This window comes from Crocodylus siamensis, chromosome 3 (genome assembly GCF_052110815.1).
Source record: "Crocodylus siamensis isolate JL-2025a chromosome 3, ASM5211081v1, whole genome shotgun sequence".
NCBI classification, from domain to species: Eukaryota; Metazoa; Chordata; order Crocodylia; family Crocodylidae; genus Crocodylus; species Crocodylus siamensis.
In genome coordinates, this window is record NC_143397.1 from 159,214,501 (window position 1) to 159,238,223 (window position 23,723).

A 23,723-nucleotide genomic window follows, 5' to 3' on the forward strand; every position below is an offset into this window, starting at 1 on the left:
ACAACATTTTTTGTCCTTGAAGTTATAAGCTGTTCCTGAATTAAAGAGTTTTCATTTTACAGGAAAGATTAGATCCTTGTTCTGATCCAAGATGAAAATGATGTTTCTATATTTTGTAATTTCTTACAGAATGGGAGCTCCATTTTTCCACCATTAATCTCTTGACCTTCTGGGATGGAGGGAATTTTCACAGGCACAAAGCCCATTATTACAAAGTCAAGTCTGAGCTCTGACCATACCACAAAGAAAGTTATATAAACACTCACCTGTGACTCAATTTCCCACAAAAGTCGTTGGCACATGGAAACCCAAAATACAAAGAGGGTAGGATAGAGGAAGGGGGAAGGGGAATACTGTATCAAATTATGTTTCTTCAAAATTGACCAGGAAGAAAGATGATTATTTTAAGTTAAAATACTCAAGAAGGATAGTCAAGGACAATAAAAACAAGGTTATTCTAATAATTACAACAGACAAGTTTATTAAAAGCATCCTTTAAAGAAACTGAATGTTTTGCCTGACCTACTCAAGTATATTGGAGCCCAAACAATAAATTAAGGGACTAAAAGGAAACAAAAGATAAGCACCAGCATATGAAGACATTAGAAGCAGATACTGAGGTTAAAACAGCCCAATTACTGAATGGTATATTGGCAATAATCACACCTCATGTGTCACTAGGGACTTTCTACATCCCCCAAGAGGGCAAGTATATACAATTAGACTGGATGGAGTATTAGGCATATTAAGCAAACTTTTCTATATTCATTTTAATTGTAGACAATGAATAGTTCTCATAAAAAGCTAATTTCTGTGAAAGACTAAAATATGGCCTTTATAGAAACTGGGGTTGATAAAAAGAAAATTCAGTGTTAGCAGGTCTTCAAACCATGAGTGTTGTTCTGTCATTCTGAATTAAAGTTTTGAAGCAGCAGAGGACTAGATAAACTGTTCCACAGTCATTTGGGAAGTTATATAGGATGTAGCTGCTTGAAAACAAAAGCAGACAACAAAAGGACTGAACCTAGGACTCGGCAGTACATTTGTGACTTATTAAAGCGCCAGGGAAATACAGTAGGGGTAAGTAGAAAGCATAGAAACAGAGATGTAGAAAGGACCATTTAGCCCTTTCCCTGGCTCTGTTGCAGGTAAGCATTACCCAGATCAGGACTTGGGCTAAGACCAGACACTCAAGCCCAAAGTGGATGCACTCTAATTCTAGAGCTATACTCAAAATGCTCTAGATTGAGACAGAACCGAACAAATGCTGTTCAGCTCCAGGGAGGGGGAGTGGGGTTAAGCCTGCCTGAACAGGCTGCAGCCAGCAGCCTGGGAGCATTCCTACATGCCTCCCATGAGGCTGTGGGAGCAGCTGGCCACCCCTGAATGGCCAGCAGGGCACCTCTCCCCAGCCTCAACTGCTCCTTCCACCAGCTGGAGCACCAGCAGCTGGTGGGAGAGTGTGGAGGGAAATGGAGCCTCTCTGCCCCATGGACCCAGCCCTGCCCCCAACCAAGACCCAAGCTTGCAGGCCAGGTCTGCATGGCAGACATGTTCTATTTCCCCAGGCTCCTGACTACAGCTGAGAAAATGGAGCCTCCCTGACTTACATGCCTGGCCTGTGACCACAAGCTTGTGGGAGGGGAGGGGAAGGGGGAAGGATCTGTAAAGAAGAAAGGCTTGGTTTCTACACCTATAGCCAGGTTCCTGAGCCTCTCTGCCATGTAGACCTGGCCTACGTGGCTGCCAGGAGAGAGACACCAGACTCCCATTCTTCACACCACCCCCACATGCGTGGGGTTAGAGTGGGGCAGGGACAGAAATTCCCCTCCTTCCACTCCCTACCTACAGACAGGCTGTACTCAGGACTGAGATCAGAAGCTGTCACTGACTCGGGTCAGAGACAGTCAGGAGAGTATGGCAGGCTGAGCACTTGGGCAGAGCACAGGAAATAATTCCATTGTATGAAAATACTGATCTATTGTAGAAACAAATTCATTTCACTCTGTTCTTGAATATATGCTTTCCTTGCTGTACTAGGGCCAATCCATATAGATTTAGGGGAAAACAGAAATTTACAAATCTAGATAACTATATAGCAGAGGTATAAGAACTGAGAAAATGACAAGATTTCTTATTTAATAAAATCCTGTAGAACTTCAGAGTAGGATTGCTGGTCATATTTATCCATTTATCTATTCCATTTTATTGACACACTTATGACTGATTGATGTGTGTAAAACACATTAACAGAAATTATACATGTGGGTCTATTGGGTAAGCAGTTGAAGTTGACTACTTAATGTTTATCGGTGCAGTTAAAAATTACAAGGAAGTCAGACTTGTAAAAAACCTCCTGATAAACAAATTATTGTTTGTTTTATTTGGAATGCTTTTGCACTGCTTTAATGGTATTTTTGTTTGCACACGTCGGCGGCGTATTATGCAGTAATTCCAGCTGCCATAACAAATTTGGTGGCGTAATGCACCTTAAATGACTTGGGGCGCAGCAAGCTAAAAATCCTCCAAAGAGTTTTAGTTTGCTGCCCTACAGCCATGGAGCAAAGCACCAGGTTCTGGGACTCTGCAGGAAGCCCTGCAGGCAGCATGGCAGCAGCCTGGGAAGACAGGCTCTGCCCAAGAAAAGCAGTGAGTCTGATCATTTCCTCCCTCCCCACCCCCGGAGCCTGCCTCCCTGAGCTGCACAGGCCGGGTGCTTCCCTCCGCAGCTGTGGCTCTCCCTGGGACTGCCCGAGCCAGATGCCTGCAGGTGGGTGCCACTTGGCAGGGGGGTCACCGCTGCTGTGAAGGGAAGCATTGGCCCCACTGCCACCCAGGGACCACTCCAATACCAGCAGCTCACTCTCCCCACCCCGCCACCAGAGAGGCATGTAAGTGCCTGGGTGCACAACACAGTGGTTTATTTGGCCCTAAATTGAAGCAGTGTTTTTAAAAACCCACCACTTCAATTTAGGGCTCCTGTTTCATCTACACATGCCATTACTGATGAAATTCCAAGGGGCTGGCACTTGTTCTGCCAGAGTGAGACTGTTTTTTTCTTTTGGCTTAAGGTTTATATAACCTCTTGCTCCTCCTCAGCAGGCCATTACCTAATTAGCTGCCTGCTGCTTTATGTGGAGCTATCAAGCCTTCCAACTCTGTTGTCCTAGCTCCATTCTCAGTAACAGGGCTTGGCCCTATTACACTGGGAACCACTGAGATGTACTTTATTGCCTTGTTCAATAACTGATAAAGTTTGTAATTGTAACATTGCAAGTTAGTTATTTTATTACATAAAATTCATGTGGGCTGGTCTAAGGTGTCTAATTCTATAAATTAATGTTTCCACATGATGTTATTAGTAATTTGAAATAAGGTCTAATCTCACCCAATTATAAAAAGAGAAATCATTGTAAAGTAACATTTTTGCAAGATTGCCTTAAAATTCATCTACTCTCTTACAGTACTTTCTGTCACCAAATTAAACCCTGAGACAGACCTTGAACATCCAACATTGTCCATTTAGCTACTTCTGTGGAAAAACCTAACTAATACCCTCGTAAAGCAATGGTGCAGAGACTACATACCTCTATTACAGAAAACAAGAAAAATGTTTAGACCACAGAAATTATATTCTGAAGAAATGCCAAATATGATAATTCAAGGCTAGTGAATATCTGTAAATGTTTTAAATGGTTACATGGTTTAATGCCTGCTTAACTGACGTTCTCTATTTAACTTGCACACATATACTCCATAGTTGGCCAGACATTCAAAAAGCAAGCAACTCTTTCCCTCCATTCCTTTTTTCACTGTCATTTTTAATAAGCTGTATATTGGATGGACTTGTTCTAAAAGATATGGCCCAATAATTAACAACATACATTTTTTTGAATTTCAGTTTGTTGGTGAATTCATCAAGTGTTGTTTTAGTATCTTGCAAAATTCTTAACACATGTAAGTTTGACATTTATTATAAGGTCTTTGAAATATGATACATTGAACTCAAATGCTCAAGATTCAATATGAATGCAAATATTTATATACACAAGTGTTGTCACTTACAGCCCATAAGGTCAAAACACATTTAAGCACAGCAGCTTTAACTATTATCTACAATATAATAATGACTTTTCAAAATATTTTGTTCCATTGCAAACTTTTACAACATATCGATCATAACTTGCCTAGCTCTATGACTAACAAAGTTGCAAAAGAAACTAGGTACTGCAACAAGAGTACTTTGGCTTGTGCACAATGCACTAGCTACCTGTGGCTTCAGTTTGGCTGACAATTTTTTTTTTCCAATTTTTTTACGGTTTCATCTAAGGAAGCCAGATGCAATGTTGCTTCCTGGAGTAACTTGGATAACCAATATCTATGACCAGTGATAAATATTTTCAAGATATACTGACCACACTTTATCAGAGGGCCACTATAAACTTGAGGTCTGAACATGGAACTGGCTCCCAGAACTTTCTAGGTTCTAATCCTCTCTGCGACAGAGAAACATTGTAAAATTGAAATCCTCGGGGTTTGGATAGGTTCAATAGTTTGTTTACTATTTGGTAGGTGAAAACTTACTTGTCACCGATGTATTAGGCAAGCCTACTAAGCTCCAGGCTGTTTAAGAAAAACATTTCTACTATTATGGCTTCAATGTCAGGTAATCAATATTTGACAGATTTTTTAAAGGAATGCATGCTATATATTTTTGCACAGGATCACAATCATCCCCTGACATGCAACTACGCAATTCATTCAGCATCTCTCTGAGTTTTGCGTGCAGCAAGTTTTTTTCCCTAAACCTAATCAAGTGATTTTTGGACATTTAGGGTCAGATCCATTCTATTTTTTCACTGTTTAACTATAGTCTTAGTCCATTTTGCTTAAAACCCCTAACTTTTGTAATGCATCTTCCTCTTAGCTGTAATACTGTATGACAAAAAGCAACAAAGAGGACATGGACCAAATTACCTTTTTATGTTAATAAATTTTCAGGGACTCGAGAATTGTGGACAGGATACCTAGAAACTTAATAGGTGGAACAAAATCTGGTGTAGAAAGTGCATGGTTCAAAATAAGATTTCCAAATTGCCTTAAAAAATTGTCCTTCCTTAACAAGTATCCACCTATATCTTGCAAGAAAAAAGCTTGGAGACTTTTCCTTTTTCAAGGAAAAGAAATACTGTTTCACAAAAGACATCAAAATAATACCAGCATGATTAGAATGACAGGATGATTTATTGTGGCTATGACTTTCTCAGCAGTTACATCAAAAGAAAAACACTGAATTTTTCTTTGCAAGCTATAATCTGGGACAGGAGGAGAATTGCTATTTGAAATATTTTATAAGATTATGATGCAAGTGTCATTTATACCAATTAAAATTGCTACTGACATTTCGAACCTTAATATATATGTATTTACATGTTTCGATAGAGACTTGGTATGTTTTTATTTTCCACCAGATTTGGATTGAGGGGGCTTCCCATCTTGAAAGTTTGATTGATTGCTCTCTCTCATCTTGAAATATATCTTCTTCATGAGGAAACTCTGGGTTAATGTTTCAAGTGAACAGGAGCTCCCAATGGATCTTCCAAATGTTTATGCATACTCATCTTTTAACAAGGCCTCCGAGATCTGTGAAAGGATTTTGCAACCTGTATTACTGAGTGGTAGGGGCCAGGCCATTCTGCAAAGCTAATTTACACCAAGGCTGCTTTACTTCACTCTTGCTATTGCAAAGGAGCCTTGAAGTAAGTTTAAGTAAGCATCAAGCTCTATGAATATTGTTAAAACCTATGCTATTCAATGTTTTCCTTAATTACATAGATCTGGGAAGCAGGTAGGCCCATAAGAATTGTAGCTAGTGTTAAGTCCTTTTCCTCCTCTACAGCCATGAAATTCTCAAGTTTTAAAGTCTCACAATTCTTGAAGAATTAGGGTAAAACAAAGAACTGGGAGTCAGTATACCCAGGTACCAGTCTGCTTCTTTCATTGATTTACTTTGCAAACTTTTGTAACCTGTTTATTGTCTTTCTAAACCCCTTTGACTGCAATGTAGACAAGCCTGAGAGTCAGCACACGTGGGTCTCAGGCCTACCACTTTCATCAATTGGCTTTGCAACCTTTGGAAAGTTGTTTGCTACACAAAATCATATTTTCTACTTTACTGAAACCGTACATGTATTGCAGTCACTCCCCTGACTGTAATGTAACATAGATTTGCTGCAGCCAGGTTTAAATTAGCTACCTCAGGTACTAGTAGCAGCCTAGGCACCGAAGCAGAGAACACAGAACAGACTGCAGAACTCACAGCCAGTCTATACTAAGATAGGTCTCAAGCTAGCCCAGGTATCTTTAGCAGACCAGCCACAGGTACAGACCAATTGCCTGTAAGTTCTACAGTCTGAGGGTATCACCTCTGGATAAATAAATAAATAAAATATTGTATTTCACATAGTGCTAAACATCAGGCCAAATGCAAACATTAATGTTTTACTGGTATAAATGATCAGAAACAGGTCTATACCTAAAACAGAGCAGATGTTTGGCAAACAGACTTGTTTAAAAATGGCAGAATCTAGCCTAAGATTTGCCTCCCTCACCAAAAGGTGAATGTGTGTTCTGTTTGCTACAGATCTAAACTATGCTGCTTACAGAAAACAGACTTTTTGAATGTCTCTACCTAGCTTATATGTCAAAAGGAGTCAATGTCATGAGCTGTATTTTACAGATGTGGAAACTGAAGAACAGGGAGAAGTGCCCAGGATCACCCAGCAGTCTACAGCAGCGTAATCAGGATCTAATGTCAGTTCCAATTTTCCTTTTTGTATTCTGCTACCCCATGCTGCAGGCTACAGTTGTCATGCCATAATGCATGAAGTAACTAAGAAATGCAATCCCATCCTTAAAAGAATCATTTTCCTAATTTAAAGAACCAGATGTGATACAATATGACCTTATATATAAATAATAGCAACAAGATTCTTGTTAATCTATTGTCTCTTTCCATCATGAGATGAACTAGATTACAGATTTTGTATATTCCTAATACTTTCGTTTCAAAAGCAGGAAAGCAGGACCCTAACTGTAATCACTTTCAGGAAAATGGGACATTGAAATACAGATGGTTTCTCTAGCACTCATTATGTATATACAAGTGTTTTTCATATGATATAGCAGAAATCTGCAACTAAATTAACTAGAAATGTAAAATGTTACATTCCCATAACAGTCTGTATTTTGTAGCCAGTAATTTAATCAGTTAATAGAATATGGTCTCTTTCCATTTCAGATAATCCTATTCATTGAAAAAGTGTACTCCTTTCTCCTCCTCCCCCATGCCCCCCCCAAAAAAACTCATTTAATTTATTCTAACACTAATTCCCTGTGAGATCAAAAGCCTACCTCAGCAATGGAGCCTGATGTCATTTCAGTAATGTGCAGAGCAGGTTTAATAATTTTGCGTGAAATTCTTCATTTCCTGATTGATTGATGCTCATTAGGATCATCTGGAAAGTCAACCATATGGCTAATCTAGACAATTCATTCCAGAGACAGTGAATCCATTTAAGAAAATTAAGTTAGCTTTTCTTTTAAGTACAGTAATGTTTATTTGCACAGGTATTTAACCTGCCTGGTCCAGAAAATACCAAATACCTCCTGATAAATGGCAAGAGTTATTTGGGCACAATTCTGTTTCCACTGAAGTTTGTAACAAAAATGATAGCAGAGAACAGACTTTGTACTACCCAAGTAAAATGTTCAGAACAGAACAGTTTGCACTGGCTAATGTTAGTTCATTTTTTCTGGCTTTTCTCCTCCCCTTTTCTCCCACCTCCGCCACCCCTTTTTAAAAAAAATGTCATCATACTTACAGACCCTGCTGGCTATCTAGAAGGATTTTAGAAAAGTACCAAGGAATTTAATTCATGTAGGTGAGTTGATTAAACCCTATTTATAAGCCCAAGGCTGCATATAGGTGACTAAAGACCTTTTTCAGTCCATGCAGAGGTTCAAGTGTTGTTTCAAGATAAAAGAAAGCTTGAAATACTTTTGCCCAACAGTGGTTTTACATAGATAACTTATATGTTTAATCTCTAGCTCAATGTCAACACTTAAGTATCAAAGACTTAAAAGTAACACAGTCCACAACGTGCTGCTCAAACTCTTCCAGCAAATCAGCCATTACGCACACATCTATTATCTTGGTTGGTTGCATATATAATTCTTGAGAGTGGAATAGCATAATGTTGAGGTACCTTGCATGATTCCAGAGAAAAGGTTCAAGCCTTGCTAAATACTGCCTCCAGTCTACCAAACTGTAAAAGTCGACTTGGTTATTTGGGCTGGAAATCAACTGGATGCGACTGCTAGCCACTCGGCTGCTTGTGTGTTGTCTGTCAAGAAAAGCTGAAATGCCTTAATTACACTAACCCAGTGGGGTCCCTAGGTTCAGACAGAAGCCAAGAGTTACCTCTGTACATGCATCCTCTGCCATCTTTCTATTCATTAAGAAACCATTACGTACCCTGCAACAAAAGGAATATCATGAAGACTTGGAATAATGAGATATAAATTTCGCAAGAAAGAGACCTGCCTTTGCTTGTGTCACTTATAATTAACCATGGGAAGGGAGGGGGGGTTGTTAATTTGTTTTGGGGGTTTTTTTAATTACAAGCATATTTAGAAAAAAGCCACTTGTAACTGAAATCAAAGAACAAAGGAAAGCTGAAAGATGAGGTCAGCCACTCATGTTCATCCAACAAACTTGTTATTGAATTTAAGCTAATTCTTATATTATCTGAAGTACAGAAGAATTTGTAAACCAATATGTATTAAATAAACTTCTGGCAAGCCTTTTAGGCTTGAAGACTTACCATGGTGCCTGATTTTTTAGCATGGGTTTCCCCTTTCCCCCAGTTCTAGTTTTGTTTTAATAAAGGGAGTTAGTCCTATAAGTTGCTGAGTCTCCTTTAGGAGAAGTACCTAAATTGACATGAGCAGCACTTGTTTTATGTTAGCTAAACAAGTAAATTCAGAATTTAAAACAAACAGACCCCTTCCAGTATTATTTCTGTTACACAGTTAACTTTCTACCTTTTTTATTGGTGTCATTTGTTTAGCTTCTTGAAAATTATAAAACAGTAATTCTGAACTGGTTTGCTTTATTGCAATAACAGTTATTTTAATTTCTGGTTATTTCTACTGGAATATGTGTGTTGTTATTATCACGTAGAGGAAGTTTACACTTCAAGAAAGTGTTTCACTGAACTATTCTTAAAATCCTAGATTTTGCTTTTCTTAAGTCTAAAGTTTAAATTTTCATCTGAGAAGTATTCTGGCAGTTCCTATATTTACTTAAAAATGTTAGAAAAACCCACATTGCACTCTGGTCATAATTCTCTAACTTCTACCCACCCAAACAGTGACCTACTTTCAACAGTTTATTTCATATGATCTCAAAACAGAATGAGTCACCCCAGCATTTTTCAGGGCTCCACAACATTTCCCCCCCAAAAATCCTATAACAGAACTGTGGAATCCGAAACAAGTTCACTCCCAACAATATTCCTAGTTCCCACGTAAACCTGTTGTGCTTTCCATTTGTCACTGTAGCATCCAAGCACCTAAAAGGACAAATACTGCCCAAATCATTAAAAGCAGAAATGTAAAAGCCTTACACATAGAAGGCTTTCCTCTGGAAAGGAAGAGTAATTTATTTTTTTATTTATAGGTTTGGTCATTCATGTTCATTACCCAAATTATTCACTGTCCTGCACAGTTGTTCCTTCTATTCATGGGAATAGAAAAATATTACCAAATCAGAATGGTGGCATTTGCCATTTTATACCAACTTTGCTTAGATGCAAATGTATAAAGCCATAGAGAACTGTGTGTACAAGAGCCTATTACTGACATACAGCAAAACTTATATAAATAGATAAATATTCTGAATTCGTAACTATTCAAGAAGGAACACATGACAACTCCCTGTCCGTCCCTCTCCCCGGCCTCTCAAAGTTAGGGCTTTGTTACTTGTTAACATTAAGTGGCCCCTGAAGCTCTTAACCACTTGACTGTCCACACAATATGTGAAACTAGTTGGAAGAATCCTTTAGGCAGTTATACCACTCCAGAGAAAGTTTCTCTCTGTTCTGTGTTACCCAACTCATGTTACACTAATGTGGGGTTGCACCCCTGCACGCTGACCCAGATTGGGCCCACTCTCCACCTGCCCCACCCAGTTGGGCCTCACAACCCCCACTTCCTCACCATCCTAGATCAGGCCCACTGCCTCTCACCACCAGCCCCTGCTCACTGCCTCCCCCACCCCATCAAACTCCCAGCTCTCCACTCCACATAACCCCCTCCCTGCCCTGTACCATCCTGCCTTTTTCAGATCCCTTTTGCCTGCTGGCTCTCAGGGGAGTAGGCAGGGAAGGGGAACCTGCCTGCTTGGTCACTGCTGAAGTTGCTACCACTCCCTGGTCTGAGTGGCCACAATTAAGCCAGAGGACACAAGAGGTGCAGGTGAGCTATGAGGCTGAGTGGCAGGGTGGTGGGGGGGGGCGGTGTTATCCAGGGGCAGGGAGGGCAAGGGGAAAGCCTGGAATGGGAAGGGAGGGGAAGAGAATAGAGATTTTCATACCATTCAGTCCCCAAGTCCCCTGCTGGTCTGAATGTGTGACTGCTCCAAACTGGAGCTAACACTAACAATCAACATTTGAGCAGCTCACAGGGCAACATGTAACAAAGTCCTTAAGTTTTCAAGAAAGTGCCTCTTAATGGTATACAGCTCTATCTCTGGTACCTTTATAGCACCAAACAGTGTGTTAGTTTGAATAGTTATACTGATATATTTCTTCCACCTATGCTAAGACAGCAAACAAATGTCACCCTTGTCACACCAGAAAAAATTAGGGCAGCACAAAACATGAACAAACAGTGGTGATGCATAGGGAGTGCACAGGGGTACATGTGCACCCCCTCACAGCCAGCATTCATGGCTTAGGCGACGGGCAGGGGGTGCAGGCAGGAGCATGGTGGCCTCCCTGAAACCGCCAGCTGGGGTGTGGGCAAGCATGACTAGCAGGGAATCAGCCACAGGAGGACCCCCCCCCCCAGTGGGCACGATTGGCCATGGTGGGGACAGCCCCCAGTCTCTCACTGCCTGCTGGGGGGAGGCAAGTGCCCCCTGACTCAGGAGGCACCAGTCATGCATGTGAACAAACAGACATCCTTTTCACTCGTCACATCCCAAATGCCCAAATATGGTCACCTCACAATTCACTGTAACTATCTGTTGTGCCTTATTGGACACCTGCTCACTTATACAATTCCTGCAGCCCAGGGCTGCCCACACTTTTTCAGCTGCACCAGAAAGGATTCCAGAGTGTGTGTTTTATGCTGCAGATCAAGGGAGCCCCATGTGGATCCCCTGGTTAGGGCCAGGAACCCAGGGCCACTGTCCTGCACAACTAGATCCCTGAAGACCTAGGAACATCTGTACCTGCCAATCAACTGGATCATCTGTGCTGAGATGCATCTCAACACAATTGATTCCACAACAAAAACAACATCTGTTTGCAGCTTAGATATTGCCTGACTACACTTGGTCCCTTAAAATTTACCAAGGATTCTTTTCAGAGAGTATTTCAGCAGTTAAGTAAGTTAAGAAAGCTGACTGTACTTTAAAGATGCCTTACTGAGAGTGCAACCAAGGGTCTGAGGGAGCTGGGTGATGTGATTGCAAAGCCACTGTCCATTAGGACACATCCTGGATGACTGGAAAAGGGCAAACATAATTGCCATATTCAAGAAAGCGGAAAAAAAAGGATCCAGGGAACAGCCACTGGAAAAATCATAGAGTAGATCCTCAAGAAATCTATTTCTAAGCACTAGGAGGGGGAAAAGGTGATTAGGAACAGCCAGCTTGGATTCACCAGGGGCAAGTCATGTCTAACCAACCTGACTGCCTTCTACCATGAGATGACTGGCTTCGCGGATGTGGCAAGACTGATGGATGTGGTGTACCTTGATTTTAGCAAGGCTTTTGATACAGTCACCCACAACATTTTTGCAGGCAAACTAAGGAAGTATGGGCTGAATGAACAGACTTTAATGTGGATAGAATACTAGCTGAAGCATTGGGCTTAGAGAGTAGTAACTGATGGCTCAATCTCTAGTTGATGTCCAGTATCAAATACAGTGCCCCAAGGGTTGGTCTTGGGGCTGGTTTTGTTCAAAGTCTTCATCAGTGACCTAGAACATGGCATAGAGTACACCCTCAGCAAGTTTGCAGATGACACCAAGCTGGGGGGGAATAGTTAGATACGCTGCAATATACAACTAGGATTAGACAAACTGGAGGATTGTGCCAAAAGAAATCTCATCAAGTTCAGCAAGGACAAGTGCAAAGTCCTGCACTTAGAATGGAACAATCCCACACACCAGTAAAGGCTAGGAACTGACTGGCTAGGAAGGAGCTCTAGAGAAAAGGAACTGGGGGTTACAGTGGACAATAAGCTGTCTATGAGGCAGCATTGTGCCCTTGTTGCCAAGAAGGTTAACAGCATAATTGGTAAGTGTGTTGCCAGTAGGTCACAGGAAGTGATTATTCCCCTCTATTCAGCTCTGGGGAGACCATATCTGGAGTATTGTATTCAGTTTTGGGGGCCCTCACTACAGAAAGGATTGGAGAGTGTCCAGTGGAGGGCAACAAAAATAGTGAGGGGGCTGGGGGACATGACTGATGAGGATGGGCTGAAGAATCTGGGCTTATTTAATCTAATGAAGAGAAGACTAAGGCGGGATTTAATAGCAGCTTTCACTTATGTGAAGTGGGTGTTCAAAATGTGGGGAGCCAGAGGAAAAGCAAGGGCAATGTTGGACCCCTGCTAAACCAGATGGGGCAACTGACGCCCAAGAAAAAGCCAACCTATTAAATAGGTACTTTGCGTCAGTCTTTCATCAGTCACATGGGATGCCCATGCCTGATATGGGACAGGGAAATCTGGGTGAGGGGGATCCCCTACCCTCCAACAATGCTGACCTTGTGAAGGAACACCTTGAGAAGCTGGATACCTTCAAGTCAGCCGGACCTGACAATCTGCACCCCAGGGTACTCAAGGAGCTGGCGAGCGTCATAGCCCAGCCCCTGGCATGGATCTTTGAAAACTCCTGGCGCTCTGGTGTAGTGCCCGAAGACTGGAAGAAGGCCAATGTGGTGCCGATCTTCAAGAAAGGGAGGAGAGTGGATCCGGCTAACTACAGGCCCATTAGCCTGACTTCTATCCTGGGGAAGATCTTAGAAAAGTTTATTAAGGAGGCCATCCTTGAGGGACTGGCCCAGGCTAACATTCTTCTAAGGGACAGCCAGCACGGGTTTGTTGCGGGTACGTCTTGTTTGATCAATCTCATTTCCTTCTATGACCAGGTGACCTATCACCTGGACAAGGGAGAAGAGATTGATGTCATATATCTTGACTTCAAAAAAGCTTTTGATCTGGTATCCCATGATCACCTCTTGGCCAAACTGGCCAGTTGTGGCCTTGGCTCCACCACGATCTGCTGGCTGGGAAATTGGCTTTGTGGTCAGACCCAGAGGGTTGTGATTGATGGCAGTCACTCATCATGGTGTCCTGTGACCAGTGGGGTCCCTCAAGGCTCTGTCCTGGGACCCATGCTGTTCAACATCTTCATTAATGATGTGGACATTGGAGTCAGGAGTGGACTGGCCAAGTTCGCCGATGACACCAAACTTTGGGGCAAAGCATCCACGCCAGAAGATAAGCAGGTGATTCAGGCTGACCTGGACAAGCTCAGCAAATGGGCAGACGAGAACCTGATGGTGTTTAACACCGATAAATGCAAGGTTCTCCACCTTGGGAGGAAAAAGCTGCAGCACCCTTATAGGCTCGGCAGTGCTACTTTGGTTAGCACTACAGAAGAAAAAGACTTGGGGGTCATCATTGACCACAAGATGAACATGAGCCTGCAATGCGATGCTGCGGCTAGTAAAGCGACCAAAATGCTGGCGTGCATCCATAGATGCTTCTCGAGCAAATCCCGGGACGTCATTCTCCCCTTGTACTCGGCCTTGGTGAGGCCGCAGCTGGAGTACTGCGTCCAGTTTTTGGCTCCACAATTCAAAAAGGATGTGGAGAAGCTTGAGAGAGTCCAGAGAAGAGCCATGTGCATGATCAGAGGTCAGGAAAACAGATCTTACGATGACAGGCTGAGAGCCATGGGACTCTTTAGCCTGGAAAAGCGCAGGCTCAGGGGTGATCTGATGGCCACCTACAAGTTTATCAGGGGTGACCACCAGGATCTGGGGGAACGTCTGTTCACCAGAGCGCCCCAAGGGATGACGAGGTCGAACGGTCATAAACTCCTGCAAGACCTTTTCAGGCTGGACATAAGAAAGAATTTCTTTACTGTCCGAGCCCCCAAGGTCTGGAACAGTCTGCCAGCGGAGGTGGTTGAAACACCTACATTGAACACCTTCAAGAGTAAATTGGATGCTTATCTTGCTGGGATCCTATGACCCCAGCTGACTTCCTGCCCTTTGGGCAGGGGGCTGGACTCGATCTCCCGAGGTCCCTTCCAGCTGTAATGTCTATGAAATCTATGAAAATAGGATGAAGCCAGACTGTTCTCAGTGGTGGCAGATGACAGACCAAGAAGCAATGGTCTTAAGTTGCAGCAATGAAGTTTGGGTTGGATATTAGAAAGTATTTTCTCACTAGGAGGTTAGTAAAACACTGGAACAGGTTACCCAGAGAAGTGGTGCAATCTCCATCGTTGGAAGTTTTCAAGACCCGGATAGACAAAGCTTTGGCTGTGACAATTCAGTTGGGGAAGGTCCCGCAGGGGGTTGGACTAGATGACTTCCTAAGGTCCTTTCCAATCCTAATTTTCTATGATTCTAAGTATGCTTTCATATCAGCTAGAGTTACTTATTAGAAAGCAGATGTGAAATCACCTAACAAACAAGTTAATGACTCCCACTTTCAACCAGTCCCTACTGCTATTTCATGGTAACAATAGCGCAATAAAGACTTGCACTATAGACATCTTCGTTCTCCAACTTCAATCAAAAATCCTAATTCTTAGAACTACTGTCTTCAGACAATGGCTTTTGATGAAGCCAATAATGGAAACAGATATACCGAACAGTAAAAATGTGGTAACAGAAACTTAGAGAAGTGATTTCACGGCAACACTTCTAAACAGTTAAACAGGGACTTCATATTTTCTAACTGTGCACCATACCTAGAAAACAATTCACTAAAGGCTAGAAGAGTTGGTCCTTGCCACATCCTGATTATGGTTTATGTGCTACTATCAAGAGCCTGATACATTGGAAGCTATACTTTATAAAAGTAGCAGCTATGACAAGCCCCTAAAGGTCTTATTACACATTAATTTTAGGTGGCTCAAGGAACATTTAACTCCTTGGCTTGTCCACACATTAGGCTATATGAACTAGTTTTTAGAACCCTTTAGGTGTCTTAAAGTTATGCCACTCCAAGGCAATTTTCTCTCCGGCCTGTGTTACCCAGCTTGTGTTCCATGAATGTGTAGCCAATTTCTAGAGACAAGGTGCCTAAGATTCAGTCTGCCTGCATCACAGGATGCAGTGTTCCCCTCCCCCACACTCCTGTTCTGTGTGGACAAACTTTCTACTTGCTGAACTCTACTACCCAATGGATGGTATTGGCACCAAGGCAACTTTCCCTCCTGCCCCTAGGGATGTGACCTGGGCACCTCACAGGGGCTCAGACTGGTCTGGGAGGGAGGGAGGGAGGGCCAGAGGTGGGAATTGAGGGGGCTGCAATATAGGGGACCAGATCAGTGTTCCAGTGAGCTGAAGCTACTCAATCTCAACTCCAATATATTAAAATCGGAGACTTGCTTTATTTTATTTATTTTATTTACTCTTTATATTTCTTTTAAAATTGTATTTTTTTTATTTCTTTTTATTTTATCCTTTAGTAGCTTCAGTGACAGGCTGACTTCATCTCACCACCCAGCCCCCACCACCATTTCCATCCATTACCGCTCCACCTCCCATTTCACCACACAGTCCTCATTCTTAACTCTCCCCCTTCCCACCTCATGCTCCCACCCCATCTCCTCAACCTGCTCCCACCTAACAGCAGGGATAGAAGGCTGTCCTGGCTAACCAGTCCTCTAGTGGCAAGTCATAGATGTGCAGGTCAAGGACAGTCAGAGAAGGTTTTCAGGCTGTATGTGCAATTACTCTAAATTCAAGCTAACACTAACACTTATCAACTTTTCAGATGTTCAAAGAATAATGTGCAACAAAACCCTTATATACTTAAACTAGTTAGGGCATAGGCCTGATCTCATTGGCAATGCGTAAGGGATACACGCATAGGGGATGTACCCCCTGGAAGTGCCAGCTACAAACCCAGAAGTGCTGGTGGAAGTACACTTCTGGTTTCACTACTGGCTTGGTGATCGGCCACTGGGCCCCCTCCTCAGTTGGCAATCAGCTTCTGGGGGAACCCCCCCAGTTGGCAATCTGGTGCCTCCCCAGACTTGCAATTGGGAGTGGCAACTGTCAGGGTCCCAGACCACAGTGGGAAGAGATAGTTAACAGTTTCTCCTACTCTTTTTTTCCTTAAGTATGCATTCCTCATTTCCTTTGGCTAAACTAAGCCAAAATCAAAGATATATACAGACAGCACAACAACTTATGAAGTGATAAAAGAAATATAAATAGATACAGCACAACATGGGTTTTTCAATGAGACCACACATGCCACATCAGTACAACTGCAAAAAAAAATCTGTGAGACACCCCACAAACCCTCTCCCCACCAAGATTTGGTGGGTTCATGATAGTCCCACAGAAAGTGACTAGATTAATTGCATGAGTAAGGACACAAGCTGGAGTCTTTCTGCACATTTTTTCTTTATGTGTTTCAGGCAGAAGAGAAGCTAACATCCTTTTAGCCAACAATAACATTTAGAAAAATGATAGAAAAGGTTTACAAGTCAACTGGAAAAGATACAGTAACACATAAGCAGTAAAGAATTATCCAGCTAATTCCTTCCTTGCAAAATCATTGGAGGTAAGCAAAGTTATTGGAGTTAAACCAGGCAGAATTTGGCACAAGAATTCTTGCTCTTCTATTATTTTGACTGATACAAAATCAAGACTAGGACTAATGAATTTAGTGCAGTTAAGTAAGAGAAAAGAACTGGGTACAATGCCTTCAGGGAGGTCTTTTCACAACAAATCTATCAATGAATCAATGAAAGATTATTGCGTTGACCATAACAGGTGGTGGAAAGTTCTGCACAAAAATATTTGGCTCCAGGCCACTTTTCCTAATGATTGTGGCATGTTAGGAAAATATTTCCTATCATTTTACCTGTCTTCTACGTGCAGCACAAGAAATGAATGCTAGTATTATGTGGTCACAAAGTTTTAATGTTGAATCATGTCCATTAAATATTATTCATTGTGCTGCAAAAAAAGAATGTACAATGGGTTAAAAATCTTAGAAGCAGAACATGAAGAAAGTCAATTATATTATGTTCTGTAATGAGGCTGGACTCAAACATTTCACCATTAACAATGACATTTAAGAGCAAATTTATCTATCTGTATGTGGATTAAGGTAACTGAGCCTTCTAGTAGGGTTAGAACAGGGGTCAGCAACCTACACACATAGATCTGGCTAACAGAGCAGGGGGCTTCAGCAGCACCACACTGCACTGTGTCACAGCCGTACACTTCACCCATGGCATGTCTCAGCTGGGTTGTAGAGGGAAGTGGTGGTAGGAGCATCTGGGTACTAGCACTGGCCAAGCTTCACCAAGAGCCGGGTCTTTCCACCACCAAATAATGTTTCCAGCCCCTGGTTTAGAACAAAGTAGAAAAACCTAAGAGCAGGAAAGATTTCCTGTTATAGGAGATGCAGTTAGGTCAAGGGATCAATTAAACCCTTATAAATTTATAGTGGCAGTGGTATATTGGTATTACTATTTAAAATATTCAGTGAAACAGAAATTGCTTGTCTAGGGAAGCAAGTAAAAGCAAAGGACATGAACCAGAGGCCAAGATACTGAAGGAAGAATGAGACTTAAAACTTAAAGAATTAATGACATAAAATAAAACCTTAAATTTCTATGTATCCATTTCTATGGATACTTCTTGAAAAAGTGTGCATGTGTCTGCATGTTTAAATTTTGAGGGACCTACCTAGATTCTTCTGTTCCTTTTTTTAACCACTTTTCCATAACATATATAATTTCAAGCAAAATACATCTCTACTACTATCATAGAAATTTTTCTCTACAGACTGGATATAGACCCAGCAGGTTCAACTTAAACCTGGCATATGCATATTTATGGTTAGGTAAGTCATGTTGGTTAATCCACTCTGTGGACTATTTTATATAGAAGTAATCATGGCAGTGTCAGTCAGAAAGGTATCAAGCTCTTCTGTTTAATCAGAGCTGAGAGAGAGAAAAAAAGTGAAAAAACAAAAAACAAAAACTCAAACCACAGCTCTCTCTAACCATACAGCTAGCAGAGGTACATAACTGCCTGTTCGCACCCCCCCCCCCCCAATGAATCTTTTAGCATATAGCTCCCTCTTCTGGTGCTGGGAAAATTCAAGTTTGTTTTGTTTGTTTTTATTTTTAATATAGTCGGTTAAAATAAATGAAAACCAAATTCAACATATTCACAAAATGAAGTCTACAAATTATAGGACAGCCTGTTTATAAAGCGATATGAAAGGATCCAATGATTTATAACAGATTTTTTTTTGCCAAGTCCTTCTGTCACTATTATTAAATTGTACCAACCTGCCAGCTGTTTTTCATTTGTTTCTAGTGATCAATAACCAATTTTTTCAGGAAAAGGGGCAAGTGTAAAATGTAATATTTAAATGGAAGAGGATACATGCTTGTTGCAGTGGTTATACTAGACAATTCAAAGAAAAACAGAAAATATAGGAACCATGAAACAAGATTGTTTAATATAGGAACCATGAAACTAGAATATGTTTTGCAGAGAGCAGCTGCCATTAAAAACTTGGTATTGGCCACCAGAGCTTTACAACCACCTCTGAAACTTCTGTGTGGCAACAGTCTCACTGTGATCTCTGTATGCAATGAAAGTAGGGAAGGTTTCTTGCTGTATCATGTGAAATGCTGAAGAATACATGTAGGTTTTAAGAATAATGACTAATCAATTTACTAATCTGATTATTCAACTAGCAGATTAGGATAAACAAGATGAAGCCTTTGAGTCTTTTAATTTATTCTGATTTACAAAAGTCAATAGCAATGTTTTGATTGTACTAGCAGCTGGATTAGGGCCCATGTATGTTGATAAATCATTTCTTTTACACTCCTGAAATTTAATTAGAGCATAACTTTTTTATATTTTAAGGGAAATATCATGGCCATGCCTAAAGTCCTATAGAATTCATTGGAATGTTTGAGTGCACGAGACAGAATTGCCCCAATGAATAATACTTAGCTTTTATAGAATGCTTTGCATCTCCAGTGCACTGGCAAAAAGTTGCAGCAGAAATCTATGAAGTTGCAAAATAAACAATATTCTGACAAGCTTAACAGAACAAGGCTGATTGATAGAAACACTGATGATGTGGGGAATTATAATGAAATCAGTGAGAATGGAAAGACAAGTCATTACTATCTTTAAAAAAAAAGAACAAAATCTCTGTTATAACTATTTGCTATTTGTTTATTACACTGTTCTACATCATTTGGTGAATTTGGAGCTCTGGCTCTGGCTAGGGATAGGTCATCCACATATTCACATTCTATCTGGGAATCCACCCCTTCAAAGAATGGACAAATTAAATATCTTTCTGTAGTGCCAGCCTATTACATTACACTTGTGCAATAAAACTCAGCAAAAGACTAACACTCTTTTTTCCCTTAGTCCATAATCATGCCTGCACTCAAGTATTTTTAAGAAGGAAATTAAGATAACTATCACTATTTACATTGTTGAAATTAGAAATTCTTTCTGACCACAAAACTTCCTGCTAACAATAACAGAAATCTATGAGAGCGGCAGCAAAACTCAAACAATACTATTCTCCAGAGACAAAGTTCTGTACAGTAAAGTATGGGGTTGTGGAAAATGACCAAAACATCACCACCTCTTCCTATTGCAATAGAAAATAAAGCAAGTTTTGATTTTTATACATACATATATACACACCAAAACAGTAGAAGCTTTCAAATAATACATATTTACACTCATTTTCAGGAGTTATCATCACTAATAAAAATCTAAAGCACTTCACATATTCTGAAGATTTTAAAATCTTCCCTGATTAGTCTAGATAAGCAAACACTATATTTAAGTAGTCAAAGTATAGTTTACATATCTGGATAAACTTTACCAAGCAGTGGCAAATTGGAAAGAAAAGGAAAGAAACGGAAAGGAAAGTTCAAACTAGTTATGTACTCAAAAATTGCATTTCTTTTCAGACATACCATCTTTTCAGGTGGTATGCACTGTTCTACACCTATACCCTGGGTATGACAACAACTTCTATCCCAACAGGAACATTAGAAAATTAAATCATAAACCCATAAGCATATTAAATCCCCTTACCCTCAGGCTCACTGGGCTGCTCTCGCTTCTCAGTGTTACAGACATATGTGTAAACAACAGAATTTCCTGCATCCTTTTCTCATCTGCGGAGCACTGGGGTCTTGGCCAACAGGATTATTTCCAGCATTAAGGCCATTCCACAGTAACTTGAAAAAGGATTCCCATTGGTCAGGATTTATCAAAACAAATGCCACAGCATTTTTTTGAAATGCAGGTCATTCACCCAAAATTAAAACTGTGCTTATTATTATTTACTAAATATTGCTTCTCTTTGTGTTTCTACACTTTCTTTCATTGTGAGTTATAAATTATGACCTCAATTTGTTCAAAGATTTCAGAATATTCTCATCTTAATGTACCATTGACTTCAATAATACATTTCAGAATTAGCAACTTCAAATGAAACAAGGCCACTTATTTCTTTTAGTGTCTTTCAGATTTAAAAAAGAATAACCTTGGGGATGGAAAAAATCCCTCTTACATTTTTGTATAGCAGTGTTTCTGAACCCCCATGCCCCACATATCCACCACCTGCCCCACAGAGTGGGGGCCTGGGGCGTGAGTGGCACTGGGTTGGGACTGGCCACTGATGTTTACAAATGGGTCCTGGTACAAAAAAGGTTGAGAACCACTGCTGTATAGTACTAGCATGCCTTGGGTTTTACTGTAACAAACAAACTACTTATTAAGGCTGCAAAAAACCCAAAGACTTGTGATATTCTACATCAGTAGTAATCAACCTCCAGGCCATTGGCCAGACCTGGCTCATGAGCTCATGTCATCCAGCCCATGAATCTCCCCATGGGTCCAAGAATTTGGTGGCGGAGGAGCCATAATTCAATAACTTTGTTATAATGCCTAAAACTCCCTAACCACAGATTTAGGATCCATTCTTGCATGCCATGTAATAAGACACGGTAGTGTTAGAGATGTGTGGTAACTGTAATGGTCCAGGAGTTATGTGAGATGCAAAGACTTTTTTTATGTGATATATTTTATTGGACCAGCTCCTTTATTTGGAATTAGACAAGCTTTCAAATGCAAAACATTTTTCTTCAAGTCTGAAGAAGAAAGCAAGCACAGAAATTATTAGGCACAGTGGGTACATCTATGAAATTAGAGAGGGACAGAAATTCTCATGGGTAGCAGACAAAGAATTAGCAGAAGAAAAGAAGATCAATTGATTGGAGATCAAGACCTTTCAAGAGGGAAAGGGTCATTATCACCTGTAGTGTGTAGGAATAATTTCAGGAATCAGGTAGATTATAGTGTATTACAAAATCAATATTGGTGTTCAGTTCTCAGTTCTTAGTATCCAGCCAGCTCCCAAGCTCACCTTTTAAAGATGTTTGGTAGATATCCCCTGAACATTTGGATAGTGAGGTCAAAAAGAAAGTTCTTGTTCTATAAAATACGTGCTCCTTACCAACATATGTGTGTGTCCTTTAGATTGTTTCCCGTGAAGGTTCACTCTGGTCTGGGACAGACATTGCCTAAACCAGTTTGAGCCAAATCAGTTAAGTCTGACACTACATTCAACCAGAATCATCTCAAACTGGATTCAGCCATTTTCAAACTGGTTTATGTGCACAGAACATCTGTTTTGTTACATATTTAAACAAGTTTCTGATAATTTGAACCAGTTTATGTGTAATGTCTGTCCCTAGCTTCCAGTACATAGCTGCTGATTAGTTTCATTCATGTAATTTCCATGAGGGCATTTGGTGCATTGGATCAGAAATGTAATTTTAGGAAACTATGTCTCTCCATGGATTCTGAAGGGTTTGTCGTGAAGGAGGGGTGTATTGATTATACTAGAAGTGGAGATGTGTTGACAGTTTAAGCATTTATTTCTAAGGCTGTGTCCCACTTGATGCTTGTTGAACAGTGAGGAGTTTGCCTTTGACAGTGAAGTGGGTGAGAACTGGGTTCTCTGAAAGACAGGGGTGGAAAGGCGTGGAATATTTTCCCTAATGTCTGATCTTTGTTGAGCAGAAGCTGTGGTTGTTTCTTGATTCTTTTAATCAGTTCCAATGCGTGGTGGTAGGTGCCAACCAGGCATGTGTAGTCACAGTGAGGTTTCTTGTTGTATTGTAGCAGGTTACTGCAGGGTATTTCTTTCAAAGGTACAGTCTATTTTGGTACTATAGGGTCCTTGCATAATGGCAGATTTTAGCCTGCCCAGGTAGGCATCACTACTATTTTCCTTGGAGCAGATGCAGTAGTACCCGAGGGCTTGACTGTAGATTACAGCTTCTTTTGCTGGCCTTGTGAACAGAAATATGGCTCTCCATGTTTTGTTTTGTTTTGTTTTTTGTATATGGTTTACAACTATCCCCCCTCCATAAAACTTTCTCTGTAATATTCCTACACTAAAATAAATTTTCTTGACGCTACAATCCACATACAGGATGGCACCCTAAAAACTGCCATATCCAAAAAAAGAGGTACCAGACTACCCTTTAGGCAGTCCATAATCCCTAATGTATTAGGGACAACCCCCCACACAGTTGGGCACATTACTTGAAACATATTGCATGCTATTTCCATGACATAGTTCATGTTTCCAGCACTCCCATAACACGTTTCCTTTGGTCTTTTGTAACAGCATCTCTTAACAAGTCTGTTCAAAAGCTTTTATTCAGAAAAAGTCCCCAAATTTTGAAACAAACCCTTACATATTATATTAATACAAGAAGATGTTATGAGGTGGCTAGAAAAACACCACTTAAGGTCTGTGATTACCTATATGCATAGGCAGATCCAGAGGGAGTGCAGTGCTTCAGTCACCCCCCTACCCTACCCTTTATCCCTGTTTGGATCACAGGAGAAGAAGCTGGGGCATTTAAGTTCTAGAAATAGAAACAAATCTGACCCACCCTCACTCTGCCCCACACCCTTGTTCATGCCCTCCACGTGAAGGGATACCTCCCCTCCTCTCATTTCCTCTTCCCCTACCTAAAGCAACCCTTGCTCCTGGCTGACTGGGGGGTTGGGATCTAGAGCTGCTGCTGCCCCATCCTAGCCAGACTGCTTGGAGCTAGGCATATCAGAGTTAGTGGCAGTCAGGGAA

The 23,723-nt window shown here is 41.0% G+C and overlaps 1 protein-coding gene across 2 annotated transcripts in view; it reads right to left on the minus strand.

The window, feature by feature from the left end:
- Positions 1-20,746, minus strand: part of CCDC102B (coiled-coil domain containing 102B) — a 390,603-nt gene extending 369,857 nt beyond the window's left edge. For both annotated transcript variants that reach the window (XM_090037300.1, XM_090037301.1), the window contains exon 1: positions 20,651-20,746. The gene's annotated coding sequence lies outside the window, so the exon portion shown is untranslated. The remainder of the gene's footprint in view (positions 1-20,650) is intronic.
- Positions 20,747-23,723: the final 2,977 nt, after the last annotated feature.